Here is a 9,784-nt window from a genome sequence, read left to right on the forward strand (position 1 = left end):
CCCGCTTCATAGGGCCATGTAATAATGATATTATAACAAACTACTACTACTACTTCAACTACTACTACTACTCCTGTTGCTACTACTACTGCTGCGACCAAATCCAAGAATATCAAAATATCGAACTATCATATTTGATATATAAAAAAACACTGCTTATTGCTAAAATCACTTGAAATATATGTATGTATGTGTGTATATATATATTCATTAAACAGATATCGACATCTCGAATAATTTGATTTAAATACACTGTTGGTCATAAAGGTGTAATAAAATATTTTTGAATAAAAATCGACAGTTTTGTTGGTATTTGAAAGCCTACGCGTAGACAAAATGGTAATTGAGTGATCACATAATGTTTCCCCATTACACAGGTGACATTATAACATGATAAATTTGGGTTACGTAATAAATTATTTTGTTGTAGACTATAATAGCCTATGCATATGATATTCTGTCCCTTTCCCTGATTAAGCACTGTGTATAAGAAGGTTGCATTTTTTCGAGTTCCTTGTACCGTTTGAAATAAAAATCGGTAGAGACGTTCCCTGGACTATACCTGGTCCAACGGCAACAGCAACACGCGAGAGAGTGGAAGCACTGCGACAGGAGGGCTACAAGCAGACTGATATTGCAGAAGTCCTAGGGATATCACAGAGTGCAGTCTCTAAGATCCTGAAACGTCAACGTGAGGCGGGGAATGTGCGGCCACGGAAATCTCCAGGACGTCCCAGATTAACCACAAGAAGAGATGATCGCCAACTGTTGAATTTCAGCTGCAGAAACCGGAAATTGCCCACGAGCCGTCTTCGTCGCTTGTGGAGGAGATATCATGGGATCAACGTTTCCCGGTCAACCGTTAATCGCAGATTGCTCCAACATGGTTACCGAACACGACGGTTGACCAAATGTCCACGCCTGTCTGTTCGCCACAGAGTAGCTCGTCTTCTTTGGGCTAGGGAGCACAGAAGGCTTCATCCACGACATTGGCAACATGTGGTCTTCACGGACGAGAGCCGGTTCATCCTTGACCGAAAGGATGGGAGACAACGAGTTCGTCGATTAGCCGGGGAAAACCTTCGCAATGAATGTATTTACGAGACGATTCAAGGCAGAGGCGGCTCAGTGATGATATGGGCCGGCATCCATTATGGAGGGAAAACGCCACTGGTGGTTCCCGACGGAAACGTCAACGCCGCCGCCTACATGGATATCTTGGAGTTCCACTGTCTTCCATATGCAAGACGAGTGTATGGGCACAATTTCCGACTGCAGGATGACAACGCTAGACCGCACAGGGCCGCTGCAGTAAGGGAATTCCTGGAGGCAGAGGGCGTCGTACAGTTGCCATGGCCAGCTTGTTCGCCAGATATGATCCCCATAGAGCATGCATGGGATGCCCTAGGCCGAGCCATCAACGACAGAGAGGTCATTCCTCAAAATCTGCAGGAGTTGGCAGATGTTCTGAGGGAAGAATGGGACGCTATGCCTGTTGACGTCATCAACAAGCTAGTGGACAGCATGCCACGACGTCTGCATGCGCTGGTTCGTGCCAGGGGTGGACATACCCGATACTAGTGACTGAGTAAGAACAATGACTCAAGTTTGATGCAAATTTGTCCATGAAATCACAAAAAAGAAGTCATCTGGAAAACTGAGAGAGATTGAAAATGATCCTTTAATTTACTGTATATTGTCGTCATTGTTGTTCTATGCTCATGACATCCATCGCTTAGGACATAAACTTGTTAAATATCACTGTCAAACGTGTGCAAAAGGCAGAATAATAAAGTAAAGTGGTTATCATGCACCATAAATGCCATATTCAAATCATGTTGTAATAATTACGCTGTGAAAATTTGGTGAAAAAAGAAAATTCCACCCTTATGACCAACAGTGTAGTTCACCAAATTGGCGATTCTTGAAAAAGAGACATTGGCATAGTTTTTACCAGCATGCTATGTCTTTTTCCAAGTTCCTTAGCTTCAATGGTTGATTGAAATTTATTATGATCATAAACATTTATAATACCGTTGCGTTTTACATTTGTTTTTATATCTCTTTTAAACATCTGACGAATTATACCGAGTTTTATATATTATATAATTCTCTTCAATTTTGATATTATTTTCCACGACAGAGTCTCTCGTGTCCGCAGCAAGTGCATACACAACCAATAAAGGTAAAACATTAACATTTTTCACCTAAAATATGAAGGGGTTAGGTTTTAAAAAATTGAAAAATAAAAAGACCCGCATAATTTTGTTTTCATAAAATGTGACTTTATGTTCCAATGATGTGGTTTTATGTTTGTTAAGTTTATTACATTTAGTAACACTGTAAAATAGATGAATGAAAAAAAAACATTTTCTCTGGATGGCTAAAAGTTGACTTAACAATTTTTGTATATAAATTCTTCAAACACACACCCACTCACCCCCACGCACACACACACATATATATGTATATATATATGTGTGTGTGTGTGTGTGTATTTAAGTGACAGTAAATGATATCAATATTAAATCTTATTAGACCTTAACCTCACCTTCAATTTTTTTTTATTTGTATTATTCATATTTGGGCGTTGTGGCTTACGCCTGCCTGTAATCCAAGCTATGTTGGGAAAATACAATTGATGCAGAGGTTCAAAGTTCGAGCCATGGTCACGTTTTTCTTTTTATATAATGATGTAAAAGCTCAGTCCAATACCTAAATAATCAAATCTTATTGATACACGTCTTAAAAAAAACCTCGTTTACACAGACGCATACTCTTTTATTGACAAGAAATTCAACACTTTTTTTTGCATCAACTAATATGCCTAACAAAATTTTAAATATCTTCATAAAATGCGAATCCTCCACTGAAGGACAAAGGGCGATTTTAAGTTCAGTGTTGACCTTTTTTTGTTGGTGTTAGGTCAATTTTTACAAGAGTATACCATCAAACATAAACTGAAGATGGTCCTGAAAAGTCACTCACTAGTTGTTGAGATGTCAATAATGTGATCTGGATCAGTTTTACAAACTCAAAATAGGTTTTGGAGCTAGGGGAAGCAATCCAAATTGTGCTTCCAACACCAACGCCAGCACCGAACTTGAAATCACTCATCAACTAGGTTGCAAACATGTTAGATTAGTACCTTTTCATGATTTGTTTTAAAATGTATAGTGCTGTAATACACATACACAGTTTGCAACCAATGAACATCCGTCATTTCCATACTAAGGCTTACAAAAAACTTTTCCACCCCGAGACACAACCTCACACACACCCACACCTTTCTCTCACACACTCACCCTCACACACATACCCACACACGTGCGCACTCCCTTTAGCTTTCATTTACCCACGTCCAAACTCCTAACCCCACAACTCAATTCACACACTTCACCAACAATACACACGCACATACTCCCCACACCCACACACAAATACATTATAATCCCAGAACAAAAACATTAGTTACGTCTCACAAAATAACGCAATGTACATTAAAACAGCTCAAAAGCACGCTCTTTATTCATATTTCAAGTTTAACCACGATATTATTCAATAAACACTATAATAGCACATAATACATAAATTCTATAGACTTTATTTTTCAAGTGCACCATATAAAATTCAATGAAGTCGTATGAGGTACATTACGGTTCTGATGTTACATTGCCTGGTCGTGTCTAAAGGACTACAGTGTATTGGACCTTTGGTATTCTAAGCATCTGTCAACCTTTATGGGAAGGCCCGGAAATAATTATGACGCTGTAATTACACTTGCATACGGTTTGTCCTCTTGTAATGTTATGCTGCTTTTTTTCAGCTGATACAATCCCTCCAAACGTCACATGCCCTGAGGATATCTCGATCACTGTGGAACTTGGGACTTTTAAAACATCCCTCAACTTTACCGAGCCATCAGCCACTGATATGTCAGGCAAAGTTCGATTGGTCTCTGGAAGTCATCTCTCGGGTGATGACTTTCTGGTTGGGTCGACCGTCGTGGAGTATATCTTTTCTGATGGGAGCGGAAATCAAGCATCGTGCAACTTTAAGGTTGTCGTCAATACTAGTAAGTGTTAAGAGATTCTTATTTTCATAATTATCATATATTGAACACACATCGTACATATGCCACCACCCCTCCCCCTTCCCCCCCAAAAAAAACACGATCAAGAAAAAGTAATAATAAAATGAATCGAAATTAGAAAGGAATGGAAATGAAAATGGTGAGGTGTGATTTTATTATGTAGACATTGTGTTAATCTGCAAAAAAAACGCAAAATTAGACCCTCATTTTTAAAAGGTAAAATTTTTTGCTTACTCGCTTCTCCAACTCGGAATTTAAAGATTTTTTTTCTAATACGCTAATACCCCCAACGTGTTAATCTACACTACCCACACCCTTATCCCTTTATCTTTCCTTACACACCCACGTGCTCAGAAAGCGAACCTTCATGTCGAAAAATTCCTCAAATCAACATGGAACACTCTAAAGCTCACATTTTACCCACCACACACAAACACACTTAACCTCTCACAAACACCCCCGCACATACAACTGGCTCTTTATTGTATGGATCTATTAAATGAGTAGATTAGGTTTGATGTCGAAATCACAAATTAAGTTTCTTTATGGTTGTGATTGTTTTAATACCTGATTTCTAAGAAAGCATGAATGCTTGTAAGCAAGCGACCAGAGAACCGACGGCTTAAGGTCCTGTCGTTGAACCTGGTAACGAGGATTATGCACTAGCGCACCAAGTGGGAATCGAACCCGGCCACCGGATTCCGAGACCCCCGCTCTACCGACTGAGCTATCGCGCCTCCTTTTTTTTTTATTATTATTATTTTTTTAAATTTATTTATTTACCACTTGTGGGATGGAACACCCTATCAGCAAGTGCTGTTTTTCGTAGGGGTCCATAACCAATTGTATCCTGCTTTTTTTCCAGCCGACACGACCCCTCCAAATGTTATCTGTCATCCTGATATCTCCATCTCTGTGGAGCTTGGTACTGTGAAAACACCCGTGTTCTTCACCGAGCCTTCTGCTGATGATATATCAGGCAATATATCATCAGAAACTAGATCGCATGCCCCAGGTGACGAATTCCCGGTAGGATCAACTTTAATCGTGTATGTGTTTGCTGATGGGAGTGGAAATTTTGAATTATGCACCTTCGTGATTTATATCGAAGCCTGTGAGTACTAACCGTCGGTTTAATATTTTTTAATACTTTAGGCAATCCAGAGATCGTAGGATCGTCCTGACGAATAGCAAAGCATCTCTGCTCTAAACGTCGAGATCAGTTCTTACAGAGCTACCATAAGAAAGATAAGCAAACGGTCCTTCCCATGACTTATTTACATGGTGCAACCGCTAATCCCATCTAGTCTTACCACCATGCAAACAGGGACCTGGGAACGATCTTTTCAGTTGGGGTGCTGAAATCTCTCCTCAAAGGTGGGGGGGGGGGGGACACAATTGATTTTCCATAATTACACACACACACACACACACCTCTAAGGGCACACATACACAAACCCTCACACACACATATATATGTACATAATTATATATGACAGTCACTTCTTAGCTTTCAGGCTTCTTATAAAAGAACATAGATATATAATTAGATAAAAAATTAAATAACTCGAGCGCGAAGCGCGAGCTATTTGTTTTTTGGGGAAATTTCATGTATTTTGTCCTGAAAATTGAACATTTTGAGCAATGTTTGTGGTCCTGAACAAGATGTGTATGTAACAAATAATAACTGCGAACGTGATCAGCGCGAGCAGATATTTTTTATATACGCTCTGGTCTGATCGAAAGGAAAGTGTAATAAGGACTGTTTGCAGTTACCCATTAAGACGATAGATCTATCAACAATCAAATAATGCGAGCGCGAAGCGCGAGCTGAAAAAATTTACATTCCGACCTAAATACTGGACATTCTAAGCACTTTTTGTAATCATGAACAAGATATGTATATAACTATACAATTGATGCGAGCGGAAACAAAATTGAGATTTCAGACAAAAAAAACCGATACATTCTAAGCACTTTTCTAATCATGACGAGGATCGATATATACCTATACAATTGATGCGAGCGCGAAGCGCGAGCGGAAATAAAAATGAGATTTCAGACCTAAAAACGGGACATCTTAAGCACTTTTCTAATCATGAACAGGATAGGTACATAACTATACAATTGATGCGAGCGCGAAGCGCGAGTGGAAATAAAAATGAAAATTCAGACCTAAAAAAAGGACATGTTAAGCACTTTTCTAATCATGAAGAGGATTAGGTATATAATTATACAATTTATGCGACCGCAAAGCGCGAGCGGAAACAAAATTGAGATTTCAGACCTATAAACGGGACATTCTATTCATGTTTTGTAAATCAAGAAAATGATGGGTAATTGGAAATATATTCTTACATTAATAATGTGAGCGCGAAGTGCGAGCAGAAAATTTTTGATATTCTGATCTGAAACTCCACACTGAATGTAATATGGTTTGAACAGACAAGGAAAAATCAGACGAACATAAGAATAAAGATTTGATTAAAATCTGACAAGGAATATCAAAGTTATTGCATTTTAAAGATTAGCATTATTCCAGTTTTAAGCATGTCTTCATTAATATTCAATGAGCAAGCTGATGATGTCATATCCCCACTTGTTCTTTTGTATTTTATTAGGTTTATTCAATATTTTCCCTTCAAGAACCAAAAACAGTTGAATTGACAACTGATTTAGTCTATTAGATATTCTTTGCTGCAACTTATTTCATTATAAGGGAGACATATCATTTACACTGGTATGAAAAAAATGAAAGAATTTTGATTCCATGTAATAACACAAGAAACAGGATAGTGGGGATGTGACATCTTCAACCCACATGGGCGGAAATCCAAGAGAGATCGACAGGGGGACGTGTCCCCCCTACCAAAAAAAGTTGGGGAACACAATATCAAATGTCCCCCTACTATTTTTGGTCTTTCATGGAGAAAAATACATCACTTCACAAACGAAATAATACATGTATTTTGGACCCAATGACCTTACATTTTGGGTGAAAACCTTTTTTTTTTTTTTTTTGGGGGGGGGGCTTGTCAAATTTTGTTAGGGTTAAAATGACCTAAATTTAGAGTGATAACCTTTTTTTTTTGCTTGTCAAATTTTCCAGGCCCTGGGGACAGATTTCCGCCCATGTCAACCAACCTATTAAATATTCATGACGACATGCATATCACTATTTTCATAAAATATTGCTAAACTTTAGAATTAAATAACTTAACTATTTGTTATCAGATTTTCATAAAATTGTATTTGATATAAATATTTTCAGCCAGGAGTAACCCCAAAACAAGCTGCGTATCTGAATAAACATGCGTGCGCGTGTTTAGAGTTAGACCTAAATCTGGGGATTCTAAATAAATTTTTATTATAAAATCAATAATGCGAGAGCGAAGCGCGAGCAGAAAATATTTGATATTCCGATCTGAAAAAGGTGAATTTAAACACTATATTAAGTACTGTGTCGGAAAATTCTGAAGTGGGGGGAGTTCTACAAAACGTTCATTTTCATTACATTTCTGTCATTTATCAACTTACGACTAGATTTCCAGGAGGTGCTGCCCCCCGGGGGGGGGGGGGCACTCAGTATATAATGCATAGTGGGTATGTGCCGCGGAGGGGACCCCCATTTTTACACTCAAATTTCCGTTCCAAGGCATAGCATTTTTTTCTTATTGAGAAAAAAAACAAAGAAAGCCGCTCCAAAGCATAGCATTTTCTTCTTATAGAGAAAAAAGAAGAAAGAAATCCGCTCCAAAGCTTCGCATATTTTCCGTTACGCCGTTCCGGTCGCAATTTTGGTGAAAAGCGGCCGCAGAGCGCTGTCCGACCATCGCCTCTGCGCTAGCGCGCCCGGCAGTCGTGCCGCAGGCTAGCTGCATACACGTTCCATAGGGATGCATACGCACTCACACGCAGGCGACCCGTTCCAAGGACCGCCGCACAGTGGGCCTGAATGAGTTGAAAGTGCGCCAAAATTATATTCCGTGTTATATTTTTACTTTAACATGTTGTTAAAGGGTAATTTTGGGCGTAGAATCGACTGAACATAATTTAAAGCCGATATGACGTCACTTTGATGCAAAATTTTGATTGGCTACTTAAAACCTATCTGTGAAAAGACAAATTACGCTAAACAATGTGTAGTATATAAATTTTGTGTTATGTGTTACTTTAAGATTGACCAGAGTGAATGTTGGTTTATGCTTCTCACATGCCTAACAAGTGTGAATGAGATCCTGAAAATAATTATATGGCATCAAAGTGATCTTTAGATTAAACAAATACTTAAAAATCTGAAAAATATTAACCGTGCTTTATCAAGCGGTGTAGACTTGGGTAAAACGCATAGTATATAGGACCACGAATGTTTTACTGTGAGGAGGGCTTTTGGCTGAAATTATTCTTCAAGTAAATTTTATCTCTGGAAGAGGGGCGGGTAGCCCTTATATGCGTTATCAACCTTTATTTTATTTGCATTATGCCCGGAATTCATGTCTTTTTCATGGAATGGAAGGGGGAATCGTCCTCGCCGTGCAAAAATGAAAGGCAATGTATACCCCACACGGTGCGCTGCGATGACTGCGCGGTATAAAAATGACCGTTTTTGAACAGGTTTTGGGGGTGTTGTGCCAAGTAAAATCGGCTCTAACATGAAAACGGGCAAAAACGGGCCGCTAAATTTGGTATCGACTTAAAGCTTAGACATCTGGCAAAATGATGATGATAGAATTTAAACGGAAATTCACGGAAATATAAACGTTTCTAATGTAAATGCTAAAAACATGGATTATCAGCCTATTTCGAGGAATAATTGTTCTATAAACCTCCTGAAATGTGTCTTTTATCTAATTTGAACCATTTCACACGAAAAAATAATATATCAGGATTATGTGGGTGCCATTTCAGATTCCTACATGAAAAACCTCATGTGAAAATGCTTGTTTTTCAACTGAGTTGTCATACACGCGGCATTTCGCAAAATGTCACATTTTACGATTTGAGGTAGGAAATTAATAACCTTTATGCAAATTCCCGAATGAAATATTTTGCTGAAGTATTCTTCAAAGTGTTGTCTTTCAGCTGGGCATGACAAAAATTAAAAATCTGAAATTGCCCAAAATGACTTTTGGCGCACTTTTGTTTCGCCCCGGCCCACTGTGCGCCGTTTTCACAAACATTTGTAGTTCCGAAGCCTGTTCCGAGGACCCTCCTTTTTACAACAAGCCCGCTCCAAGGCCCCCGTTTTTTGTCTCGCCCGCGGCACATACCTACTACTTTTTGGGTCGAGTGCCCCCCCCGGGGTGCTGCCTATGGAAAATAACACATGCAGCAGCCCCAAATTTTTAGGGTGCTTCACCCCCAGCACCCCCGCTTCCCAGGGCCATGGGGCAGGGCGAAAAAGACTGTGAAATTTGAGTTCTATTGTCTGACTTAAGTAATTGTTTATACAAAACACAGGCGGTCGGGCGCGCGCACACTTGATTCGACATAAAACCTGGAAGTTTCAAGTCCAACCACACCCATATCCCATATGTCTTTTCCTGCTATCGAGTAGTGTGTAAACTATGCGCTTGAATATCCAGATTTCTGCTACAAGACGCGGCAAATAAAGTATTTGAACTCAGCGAGACTTTGGTTTCGACTCGAACTAAATTTTTAAAGCGTTTTGTCTTGAACCAAAACCTGCAG

This window comes from Lytechinus pictus, chromosome 8, assembly GCF_037042905.1.
Source record: "Lytechinus pictus isolate F3 Inbred chromosome 8, Lp3.0, whole genome shotgun sequence".
In the NCBI taxonomy this organism is placed as follows: Eukaryota; Metazoa; Echinodermata; class Echinoidea; order Temnopleuroida; family Toxopneustidae; genus Lytechinus; species Lytechinus pictus.